A 13,657-nucleotide genomic window follows, 5' to 3' on the forward strand; every position below is an offset into this window, starting at 1 on the left:
TAAATCACGAAATCAACTCAGACGTGAAAATCGTTAGTTTTCTGCTTGAAAGAGAGGCGAACCTTTGATGCGAAAAAAAAAACAAAGAGTAAAGAGCCGTGTGAGCAAAATGTTAAAATCAAAGGATTTTCTCTTGTTCAACGGCTCGAAAACGACTAGAAAGCAAACCATTACTCATTTTCTCCGTAGAAAAGATCTTATGCATCAACATCAAACGCGCGAACCTTCTTCACACTGTGCAAAACCACGGAGCAAATGGCGTAGACTACTGCGAATAATTTATTGATGTCGGCCTTACGAATAACCAAGTGTAAAAACCGAACAGAAGTTGTACATCCGTCGATGAAGACTTGCCCCTTGCTCCCTCCCTCTTTTTTCATCGAACATCGAAATTCCCAATGCAACACACCAACACATTGTTTCTACAAGCTCGTTATCAACTGTCAACTATGTTCGCATCTTTAGCAACCACTGATAATGAACGAATGGTGATATATTGTCGAATTCATCGTCACTTCCAGTGTTTCTCGGTTGAATGAAACGAAAATGTCGAAAAACTGGAGTTGATAAATAGAAACTTGGAATTGTATCGTCTGCACGTGATTCCGTTTTTCTTTGAATTCGGTGTTTCGCTTTGCTTTTTGCACGATCTCGCCGTATTAATGGTCAAGCAAGTAGAATCACAACCAAAAACAACAAACCAGTACATACTATATCGAAAAACACACCCAAAGCATACAAGACATAGAGCGATAAAAATTAAATCAGTATCGCCCCAAACGAGCTGAACGAGCAGCTTCAATTCAATCGACGGATTTATCTTCGTAAATCTTCAATCTGAATGTGAATGCCACTTTTCCATTGGAGCTTAAGGTTTGTTTTATTGATTTGTCAGTAGACATTGAACATCTTCACTCAACCGAAGTACTGACCCAAATGATTTCAATCAAAGCAAAACTTCCACATTTGTCAACACACTACTGACACATAGTGTGTGTGCCATCAAAATAACAGCAAATTTCAAAACAAACAAATAAACGAACGAGAAAAAAAAACACTGTTCTTGACTAATCAACACATCCCACTAAATTGAATCGTTTCGATGATATCGGTAAAAGTGAAGATAAAAAAAAGGAAACGAATTTCCGACATTTCTTTTTGTGGTCATTGATTTCGTTCAGTTAACTTGAAATCGTTTATTGTGAAAATTCATTTCATTTTCATTTGAGGCGATGCCTTGTTTCGGTCGGCACATTGTTTGTAGTTCATTTAAAATGGGAGTCAATTTCGGTACAAACGCCATTGGCTTTGTGCAATTTTCTACTCAAAATCACCGCTTGGACGCATTGAATCGTGTTTATTGTTGCTTGTTCTCTGTAGTAAATAAATAATGCCATTCACATTTGATTGTCATGTAAAACAAACCATTTTCGACATTGGCCAGCTCTCGAGAAATGGTGCAGCAGCAACAAATAACCTACAACCGATAAATTAAACTGTAGATATTTCAAAGAACCCCAATACAACAATCCCTCTTTATCTGACGCCACGCTTTCAATCATAAAAACCAATCCAAAGCGAAAATAAAACACGGGCACCGAGTGGAAAAAGAAACGACGAGAATAAAAAAAGGAGAACGAAGAGCGAGAAGAGACCGACGAGATGCGGTGAACCATTACGATGACCTTATCACGTTCATGTATGGTATGAGTGGCAGCAGTAAAAGCGCTTCACATCGCATGCGATACGCAATGTGGTAAATGAACAAACGGCCAGGGCCCAGTGAAAATGTGCGTGCGATCGGATTGAGTGTCAGCTATCGTATGTGCTTGTGCTTAGTGGGTGTGGGTATGAGTCCAGATGAAGCGTAACTCCTTTTTTTATTTTCATGTGGTTTTGGCTTCGACCATTTCTTATATGGTTTCGAAATTAAATTGACCTCTGCTACAAAATCTGTAACAGCAATAACACAGACCCGTTGACAAATTATAACGACCACAAAGGGAATGGTGAAATGACCTTAGATTTAGCAATAAAACTAAAACCAACATCAATCTATTGATTGCTGATATGGTTTTTGTGCTCATCGTTTTGTTGTTTGTTTTTTATTTCTCTTTCGTTTATGCATTTCATATTTGGAAAGCGATTTGTATCAGTGTACTAAGCTGAGTATAGCGTCATATTTCATTGTAATCAAAAGGAATCTTTTTTTCCATGTGTCATGCAACATCACCGTTTGCTTTTCAATCAGATTGTATTCGAGCAGTTTTTCTTCTGCAGCATGTTTATAATAAATGGACGACCACTCGAACAGAAGTGTCTCGGCCCTAATTTCGATTCGATGGTACTTAATATTCATAACACGCTCTCGATAATGCAAAATACCGTAACATCACTTATTTGCTTGCGAAACTTGCAGCTTTTGGCAGCAATTTCAATTTGGTGCGAACAAAAATCTTCATCGCACTAAACACTTCTTAGAAGTTTGCCCCATGCACATACACACAAAGACAGAGAGAGACATTTTGCGAAACAGCAAACCATAACAAGTGCTACAATTGTGTGCAGGTATTTATTTGTTCAGTAAAGCTTTTGTTGAAAATGGCGATGCGCTTGCAATATGTGAAAAATGTTTGGTGTTGATTTCATTTTTCATTGTATACATTTCTTTCTCGCTATAAATTGTGCTCTTTCTCCGTGCAATTTTCATTAGCGCAGCAGCAAGCGGCCCAGCGAACAGAAAAGCAGTGTAGTGATGAAATGTTTAATCCATAGTGCACCAACACACACATACATAGAAAACTTTGTGAAAAATTGAAAAATAAAGTGAAACCAAAGGAACCAAAATAAAGCGATGTGAAAATTGGAAGTTTGCACATTTTATCATGGAAATTGTTTTTCACTTCGTTTTTCTTTCTCTATCTTTAGCGTTTGCTGCATTGTTTTATATTTATACGTACAAAATGTAGTAATTACAATGCGGTTTGATTGCATTGTGCATGGTGCGCGCACCGTCTGTGAGGAAAAATGCTAGTGCTACTTTCGCCTTTGCCGCTGGCCCGTGCTCCACTTCTTATACTTCGTTTGCTTTACTTGCAATTCTTTTTTTTTGTTTTTTTTCTCCGACGTTTCGTTATTCTTTCGCTGGGTTCACTTTGGTCAGTTGATTTTACTTACTGAGCCAAAGCAATCTATTTCACATGGCATCCGGATCACTTCGTTTGATTATAATTCATGTAATGTTCATTTGGCACAGTTCTGGCCCAACATAGCGCTCACATAATACCCACTTTTATCAACCGCTTTTCATTTATTTAATTCTTTATTGTGAAAAAAACGTCATCCGTTGTTTTCCTTACTTCCTTTCGCTTTGTCTTCGTGTTGACCATCGTTTGGTTATTCATTCAAAAGTAAAAACTTTTCCATTTCTTTTTTTTTGTCCGTTCGTTACTGATCTGATTCGATCCAATCCGAATCGATCCAATGGCAACGTTGAGTCTAATGATATCATTCCGTTTGTTTGATTCAAATGTGATTTCAAACATAAAAAGAAAAGCGAAAAATGAACGTGAAAAAGGGGAAAAGTTTAAAGTTTAGCTTTTACTTTTGTCACTTATAGGGCAATTCCTCTTGTTTCGATCGCTTTTGTGGTTGAAATTGAATTTTCCATTGCCCATTCCTCCTCATTTTCATCGCATCAAAAATGGATGTGGCATTGTCTTCACTGTAACTGCTAATAGGAATTTGGTCGAGGCTTTACCTTCTTCTATAGTATATTGTAGGTGTGCAATGCACAGTATAGAATTGCTCTTGCACTTGCACTCCTCCTATTCGAAATGAGCACATAGTACGCGCACACACACTCACCGCTAACCATTTGTTACAAAGTTTGTGTTCGTTAAAGTCTTGTGCGAAGAAAAATTGTACTCGGAACCATGGATGGAAGAAAATCGTTGTGATAAAATAACAAAGTCGGAGATTTGGAAAAACCGCATTAAACATCAAATGACGTTGTTATGAGGGAAAATTGAGAAAAATGCACAATACAAAAGTTAGATTAAACCAGCAAGAACCGAGCCACCATAAAAACGAAAACAATAATCTCCGGCACCGCTGTGGAGCAATGTGGTAGGTAAAAGTGTGTAGTTGTTGGAAAACAATGGTTGAAAAAGTATTGAGAATTGTGAAAATTTATATGATGCTTGCTTATGGGAACTACATTGATGACTAACAGCAGAAAAAATGTAGTTCTCTCTCGCTCTCCCCCCAGAGCGGTCAACGAGCGCTGGTTCGTTCGTTCGTATGCGAACATGTTCGTTTGTTCGTTCGTTCGTAAGTAAAATTTCATTTTTTTTTTCAAACATAAATTTTTCTTATTTCTTAAAAAAAATATAGGAATTCAAATGGATTTTGCTTTTCGCATTTGAATTGCTCCGTTAATATCGCCTTCTCTTATTTTGGGCTGTTTAAATAACATTCATTTTTTTTAAATGGAAATTATAGGATCATTCCTATTTTTTTAAGAAATAAGAAAAATTTATGTTTGAAAAAAAAAATGAAATTTTACCTACGAACGAACGAACGAACAAACGAACAAACGAACATGTTCGTAGATTCTACGAACGAACGAACGAACGAACGAACATGTTCGCATACGAACGAACGAACGAGCGCTCGTTGACCGCTCTGTCTCCCCCCTTTCGTAAAGGGCGAACAACAACAAAAAAACGACAACGAAGACATGATGCAAACTTTCATCTAGCAGAAAGTTTTGCATTTGTTTTCGAATAAATCGCTTGCACCGCATAACGCTGCTGCCACGATTATGAGATCCATTCGCCCACAATGCAATAATGGCGTATGTTCACTTTCTTATTATTTTGTGTCGGATGCGAGAGTAGCTGCTCATTTATTTTATCATCATATTTTCTTTGCTGCGAGCTACTTTCGAGCGAACAACTTGAATGGCATGAAAAAAAGTTTAGCTCATATTCACGCTCAAACTTATGGAATAATCCACGACTTACGTTAGCTTTTATTCACCGCCAGATTTCCCGCAATCAATCCGCTCAAGCATCGAGTCGCTTTTATTCGCCACATTTGCGCTCGGCTACGTATACCATTTTTCGGAATATAGATATATTTATTTTAGCACACACGTGTAAAATTACCGGGAATAGTGTAAATCTCTTTGTTGGGCGCGCGTACAATAAGATTTCACCGAAAATCGCTTCAAATTGAACCAAGTTTTTTTTCCGGATTATACATTCACGTTCGCGTAAGAGATAATAATTTAGCGGTTACATAATGCAGACGTTACACTCGATGTGGGATTTATGAAAATGGATTTCAGTGAAATTGACTAAACCACGGCACCATGGATTTGTTTATTTCGTTAGTAACACTTTTCAACATGTAGGGGAAGGTGGGGTAGTTCGGAACACCGCCAAATTTCGCCGCAAATGAATAGTTTGAGACATGTGAACTACTGTCATCGTTTTCTCTGAACAAAACCTCAACATTCCATTAGCACTCGACGAGTGTGTACGTAATGTTAGCTCCTGTCTGCATCAATTTCACAACATTTTTCGAAGAATCAACTCGTATACCATTAATATTTCGACTCACAAATGGAATTTTGCATGAAAATTCATTAAGTGACTGAAACACGATTATGTTGTAAACCTTAGTGAGTGAAGAATTCCGGAACGCCCTATATACGAAAAATTGATCAAGTGACTTTTCAAGTTGATATCGCTTTTTTATGCATATTTATTATATTTCATGCAAAGTTTTGACAAATTACTCATTGCAATTTATGCGATCGAGCTGTCCACTTGAAATGCACCAAAATGATTGGTAGCTATTTCACAGGCAACAATTACAAATCCGACTAATAACAATCGCTATTTTTGAACTTTTTCCTCATTAAAATTAATTGCAAAATCAAGAGTTTTCTGCCAACAGGGTAAATTTTTTCAACCGATTCGAATTTCAAAAAGCGGCAAGGTCAAAAGTTAGTTTTTTACATTTAATGAGTCGTTCCACTTTGGAATTTGGAAAAAATTTAATTTTTTAGAATGTCATTAAGTTATTTCGATGTGTGTTCCGAATTTCCCCACCTTCCCCTATTAAAAAAATTGAAAAAAAGAAAAACAACAATGGGTTTTCGACGAATTGAATTTGCTAGTCATTTTTTCCCCTTCATTCTGACAAAATAATCCGAATGAAAATCCACATGGATTACATTTCGATGACACTTCTCCTCAAAATAGTTATTCGAGAAGTTGTTTTTTTCTGTCATTTCATTTCAAAGGTGTTTGTTAACTTTTTATTAAAGTCAAATGTATGGAATGAAAACAAATGAGGGCAGATGGGGGATGGTTGAACACTGGATTTGACTGGGGAATCCATGTACACTGCAGCATTAAGATACTTACATGGCAAATATACATTTTCGGATGGTTTAGCATCTCATCATTTCGTATGCACGGATATATCCGAGCATATCGACGACTCAAGTCACTGTATAAGTAGCGTGCGTTGATGCGCACAGCTACATCGAGTACATACAAACAGAGAGCGCAGAGTTTGTGTGTAGTGGATGTAGCTATGTGCATTGACGCACGCCACTTATACAGTGACTTGCGTCGTCGATATGCTCGGATATATCCGTGCATACGAAATGCTGAGATGCTAAACCATCCGAAAATGTATGTTTGTTACATGGAAATTTACAGATGGTAATAAATGTTTTAGCAGACTCAGTTTGTAATCAACTTTCAACTCATTCGTTCATCGACAGAAAAAGAAATCAGCTTATTTTTTTCCATTTCAGTTTTACGTGTTGAAAATCCGTTCCATGCCATGCCAATGGATACTCATTCTTTCGACACCGTGTCCATATTGTGCATTTAATAAAAATGAATAGAATTTGTTGGAAACTCAAAACAAAGCTCATATATATTTGTTGCATAATGCAAGCTTTGCGATGCATTCGGTAATAACGGAATTCATTTGTATCAAATTTCATGCTTTTTCACATCAAAACTCAGCAAAAAATGGGAAAAGTTTGCATTTAACATGCTCAATTTCGATTTGGATCCGTATTTTCTATAATAATCTTGGTTTCTGGGTTTTAGCTAGCGCTACGAGGCTATTAAACATGAAATCGTGTGCATAATATCCATATTTTCGAGAGAAACTGATCAGAAGTGCACTTCTAGCGAATGCCATAAATGGTATAGTACTTTAAATGAAGTTGTACAAATTGAATGTGTTTGTGGTTTTTCTCAAAACTTAATGAATGTTCCAAATGGATAGCCAAGAGACCACTTCAAATGGATTGCGAAGTATTGATGCTTCATAAGAGCGAATGTGCCTGGTTTTCACGCATGGATACGTGTACAAGTGGAAAATTGTCATCATACACATGACGTGTTGGGCATTGATGAAATGGACACAAGGACAAAGAATAGCGTGCTTGTGAATAGATTAGTGAACTCAATATCAGCGAAATAATAGTAATTTGAAGTGGCTAAATGGTGTCAAATTCTAACTATCATATCCATTTGGTACAGAATACGAACAGCAATGGTACATTCCTTTCAGCAACAACATTTATCATATGTTTTTATTCATGGCCGAAACAATTGGAAAAAAAAACGATGGTGTCACATGCAGTGTAGTACAGTGTACTTGCATATAACTCGCTCTCCGTTGAGAATCAAGTACGTGTTTTTACACAAATATACAGCACAACATAAAGTAGAGCAAGTGCTCATATTTGGTCACATTATGCCATTACGCGCTCTGTGCGTCATCAAAATGGTGCAAAAGAGGGGGAAATCGACTGAGAGAGCCATAGCACGATTGAAAGGCTTCCGTTGATATATACACCGTGTGGGCAATGAGCAATAAGCTCTCTAGTTTTTCATTGCCATCACCGATGTTGTTGGGTTGCTTGTCGAATCTACTGTGCGACTTGTATTTGAGATAAAATGACGACGTGGAAATGCATAAGCAACAAAAACTGCTCAAGATGCAAACTTTGCTCGTATTTTCCCTATCTCGCTCGCGCTCATTCTCTCGTCCTGCTTGTGTTTCTGTTTTAATCACAGCGAGTTTTTGTTTGCACGAAAAGACATAGAAATGTAGAGTTACACAAAATAGCACTTTTGACCGTACAAGCAGCAATCGCAATATTTCAAGTGTTTTGTGCCATCGCTTGCAGGACAAATCGTGTAATAATATTTTCGTTGTTTGTGCTGCAAACACAAACACTGGTTGCCAAGTGTCGAAGAAAAACGACGACGACGACGACGACGATGATGATGATGATGATGACGGCACAACACGAGAGAGAAATCTGAATATTGCGAATGTACAACGATACATTCCATTTGTAGCCGAAGCAATTGAACCACCACCAAAAAAAAACCATCATGGAGCGAACATGGTTCATACCAATGAGCTAAGAAAGTGTAAGTTTATCGAGTGTAAATGTCTGTAATAATTGCGGTGAACACGAAGAAAATTATTGCATTTGAACTATAGTTTTTGCTGTTCGATGCCCCGTTGATATCTTGGATGCAATTCTGCTGTAAATAAATGGCTTCGTTGTGCTTTCGTTTGCAAAACGAATGGAGCAAAAACATGAAAAGGACACTCAATGTATGCTGAATCTCTTTGCTATGACTAGCTTACTAAATTCAAGAAATTGCGTATCTATATAACAAAAACCAGTCACCAGAGTTTCTTTTTACGGTTCACTCTCATTCAAGTTGACTGGAACCATTTGTAAATGTTGTATCGAAAGACATTTTTGCTTACGAATTATACAGATTTTTGGGACATTTTTTTGTTGTTATGCTCTTCTCGTGATTTCTTTTTTGCCGCCGTCTCGTTTCCTTATTTATTGCCAATGGCAAAAAAGAGTGTGTGTGTGTGGGAGAGAGAGAAAGCAAAAGAGAGCCTTTAGACATATGATACAGGCAAAAGGGTGTGCAATAATTTGAAAATTTACATTAGTTACGGTCTCAATGACCGTTTTGCACATATAAAAAGGGAAGGGGAGAGGAGAGAATGGGAGAGACGCAAGCAGTCAACAGTCGTTTCTATGGTTTTATCACAGTTCAGTAGTCGTGAATCACAAGGAAGATCGCATATATGTATGAAGTGGAAAAAAAGCGATTAATTTTCATTTTATTTCGCTGTTTGTGTGTTTGTGTTCATGCTGTAAAAATTGCAATAGAAGCACAATTCTTGCGCAAATCTTGCGTCTGCCACTCAACCAACGAATAAGAGTAATAAATCGGTTGGAAAAAATAACAATGGCATAACAAAACGATTAAAAGATCCATTATTCACGGATTTTTTCCTGGGTCGCAGTGATCTCAGTATGTTTTCATGTTATGCACAATGCTTGTCGACATTTTTCGCCCGGGATTTTTCGAAACGGAAATCGAAAACAGATCTTTTGTGACACTGCCGCCGCCAACGTTGCTGGGTGGTGAACGAAAGAAAAAGAAAGTCTCCTTGTTCACATCGTCAGTTTTTTTTTCTTTGTTCGTTGACTGCATGTACGCTACAATTCCGTTTTAGAATTGTGCAAAACGCAGTTTAAAATGAGCCATTCATGTTATAATGCTTTGTTTCGCAACAATGTGCAAATTTAACAACTTAAATTGGCCTTAGCAAAACTTTTAAAATGGAAATGGAATAAAGTCTGCACGAAGGAGGAGTGACGGAGGAAGATGTTTTACCACGGGCAAGAACTAAAAATGTGATGCGCATAGAAAGGAGTAAGGACGAATGAGCAAACAGCGTGCACACAATTAAATATTCCCTTCCGTTTCCTCCATTTTCATGGTTAGTTACATTTCACTATAAGGAAAAAAGAGAGAGAGAGAGAGAGAGAGAGGTGTTTCTGAATGGGAATGAGAGAGAAGAGGAGACCAGTCATCCTATCTACGGTCACTAATTGCATTTAGTGGATAACCGAGTTGCGCAAATTTGATAAAATTCTATTTCAGTTCGAATTAAGTTTGGATGGCACACTGTACAGCAACGAGAGAGCCCAAACATCAAATTCACCGACTATGTAAATTGGATTTAATCTCCTTTTTATGGCGAAATTTTTATTCTTCTTGGTCGTCTCATTTTACTTCGTCCATTTTTTTTTTTCCGCGTTGCTCTTGTTATTTCGAAAACTTCGGATCGGCTTGAAAATTTTAAATGTTAAGTAGTAAACAAATTGCCCTATTTATAAATTAAATATTATCATAAATTTCCATACAGAGAACATTTCCGACAGTAGAACTTGGCTTGCGTTTGGCTGCATTGTGGTTTCAACGGCGGAACAAGCAGCCAATGCAAATACTCGTGAGGGCTTTAGAATTTGGTTACTATATGCCGCTATGCTACTGTGAGAGAGTCTACGGTACTACGGTTCATAAATTTTTAACAGTCTTTCATTTCGATGATTTATTGTTTATTGATGTACATCGAAATTTGTAATTTTAACGATATGGCCCAGGCCCCACGACTTGACATAAATTTGATTAAAAAGTTTTACTGCTGTAGGGTTGCTGCCATCGCTTATTTATTCGCATATTTGATCATTGCCCAACAGTTAACCATGCCATTCAGTGTAGTGTTGATGGTGAAGCCGAGTCGAGTGAAGTAAGTGTCGAGTGTGAGTCTCGCGCACATTCGTTTGTAAATTATTATTCGCCGTAAAATACACAATGAAATACGAATGGCACACGAAACTTTCACAACAAGTCTCTTTATCGATGTTTTCAAAGACGACTTATGTTGCTGCAATCATCGGTCAAATGAGCAAATTGTATTTGCAACTGGTGCGGCTGTCATTTGCCATTTTGACGTCGTCATTTTGCGCAATTTGCTCATTTGCTTTATTCGTTACATCGAATCGAATTTTATATTTGCGTGTATATATATGATTGTAAATCATAATCCCACTACAACCCGTCTAGCAGCAATTAAGAACCGTGAAAAGACGAGCTGCAAACAGATACGCACCGTCATTGCCATCAACAATTTACCGAATTACAAAGGCAAATAAATATATGGTGAATGGAGGCAGTGAAGAGGCGCAAAAACGTCTGTCTGATGGTAAATAAAGCACATTTTTGCTATGAATTAGAAAGAGAAATTCCATTTGTTTGGATGCGTATCCGCACGAACGTACAGCCGCCTCTACATCGGGCACAAAGAACAATGTTCATTTTCAATGTGTATATAAAGACATGCACACAAATCAAGCACCGACCGAATTGAATTACCAAATGAAAGGCAACGATGAGCATTGGCCAAGGCATATTTGTCGACAATTAAGTTATGGGAACTTATTACGACCGGCCATACGGTACATATACAAAGCACCACGAGACTCGATGAAAACAGACGCTGACGGCCGAGAATAAAAGAACAATCCGTATAATCCACACGAGAGAAAAAAAGAAAGAATGAATATACGAATTGAAAGAATGCGAGGGTGGTGTGAGGCGAATCCCACTGAAAATGGTTCATAATCTTTATTATTGCCACGCAAATGTGTCGCTGCTCATTTTCGAGGCAAAAAGAAATTGACGGGACCATATGTGTTTGCTGCATATTGGATATGGGGAATTGTGTGCCCGTCATTTGGCCATTTGCTAACATGGTGCACATGCATGTTCCTGTCGAACACAACACACCACCGAGATAGAAAAAGAGCGGCAGAAAAAAAGCGAAGAAAAAAAAGCGTCAACACTGCGGCTCAGCCCAGCCAAAGCACCATATTCAACATCACCGAAAAAATGAGCGCAAAAGAAAGGAAATCAAATACAAGAATCGTAACAAGATTTTGGTGCCATTTGTGCTTTTTCGGCAATTGGTAATGTTCGGCTGTCGCTTCTGTTCTTCTTATTATTTTTTTCTCTCTCTCTCTCTCTCTCTCTCTCAAAAGCAAGGCAATCTCAATAAAGAAAATCACGTATTTTGACCATAAAATGTGAGTTTGTCAAACTTAATGGGAAACAGAAAATTTTCTCTAATAACATTTTCAACGAAACACACATGTGAGTTGTGAGTTGTTTCGGTTGTGGTTTGCTGGCAACTGAAAATTTCGCATACATGTATATACACTTGTGATTTTATTTCGGGAAATTGCAATTTTCCCTCCATTCAGTTAGCGCGCCCGATGTCATGAGCATTTCGTGTTTTGAGCACATACGGCGTGCGCCGCGAAATCAAATGAAATACATGACCACATTATCAGTGGGAATCGCCTTCACTTCTGTGTTCGCTCTTGCCATAACAACTACAATGTCATCCACTACCGACGAGATCGGATGAGTGTGTGAGAGAGAGAAAGAGAGAGAGAGAGAAAGAGAGAGAGAGAGAGAGAGAGAAAGAGAGTGAGAGAGAGAGAGAGTGAGAGAGATGTGATTGCACGCGCAACGCGCCACAACTGTTTCACATAAGAGAACTTTAATTACGAAAATTTCCCAGCATAATATTGATATACGGCTCTTGATAAATGTATCGGCATTGCTGTGCACTTGCCAATTGTTTATTGTGTCTGTAAAATCAGTCGTGCAGAATTCATTGCAGAAATAATAGGGCACATGCAGCGTCGTCGTATACGATTCCACTTCGCATCAACTATACTATGTATATGTTTTATTGTATAAGTTTTATTATTAAATTTTAAGCCACAAATTATATATATTGCCTATCTTGATGCTAAGGCACTAAAATTTGACAAAATGAACAACAATAACAACAACATACCACAGTTGACACGCTGCTCGCGTTGAATTCTGCCACTTCCGTTGCCATTTCGATGGCGCTTATGAGTTTTTAAGTTTATTGTGACTCAAACGACCAAGATTTAATCTCTCAAGGACTAAATGGGATTTCAGCACAGTTTTAATGTCAACATCTGTTCGTTTCATGCGGAACACCAACTTGAATATTTTATGGACATGAGATTTGGTAAACATTGATTTGTATACATTTGAATGAAAGCAAATGACTTGAACTGTTGATATGTCTACTGCAGACGTTTTGGCATCGAAGACTCATTTAAAGTGCTTTGCAAATGATTGCGGTGACGATGACTCTGAGAAATTGCTTTTCAAAGAACATAAAACTCATGTTAGCTAAATTCGTTTTATTCGACTGCGATCGAGATTTTGAATTGAGGAAAGAATGGTTAATTATTGTATGCTTTTTAATGACGATTGATTCGACTGCGGTATTACTTGTTAATTATGCTTTCAATTAATGATTCGATAAATAAAAAAAATGAAAACAAATCGAATGAATTCAAAGACTGAGCTTTGCGTTTTAAAAAATGGTTCAACCAATCGCAAAATGACGCAGTCCCAATTCGCAAGTGGCACACTATTCATAAATAAATTATGAACTGCATCACTGAATGTGTGAAGCTAGCCATCGTTTTGGGTATTACTTTGTGCACAAGAGCACCAAACCAATCAATGACCCCATTCCACTATGCATTAGCGCACAGTGAAATGGGGAGGACAAAAAGCCAGCAAGACTTTGGTATTGTTATTGTAATAACAACTTTGTATGGTACTTGGGATGATTAAACGACAATTTGAACGACATTTGTTAGCGGCTT

Source organism: Sitodiplosis mosellana, unplaced genomic scaffold, assembly GCF_009176505.1.
Source record: "Sitodiplosis mosellana isolate CC-2019 unplaced genomic scaffold, AAFC_SMos_1.0 Smas_scaffold_1, whole genome shotgun sequence".
Taxonomy (NCBI): Eukaryota; Metazoa; Arthropoda; class Insecta; order Diptera; family Cecidomyiidae; genus Sitodiplosis; species Sitodiplosis mosellana.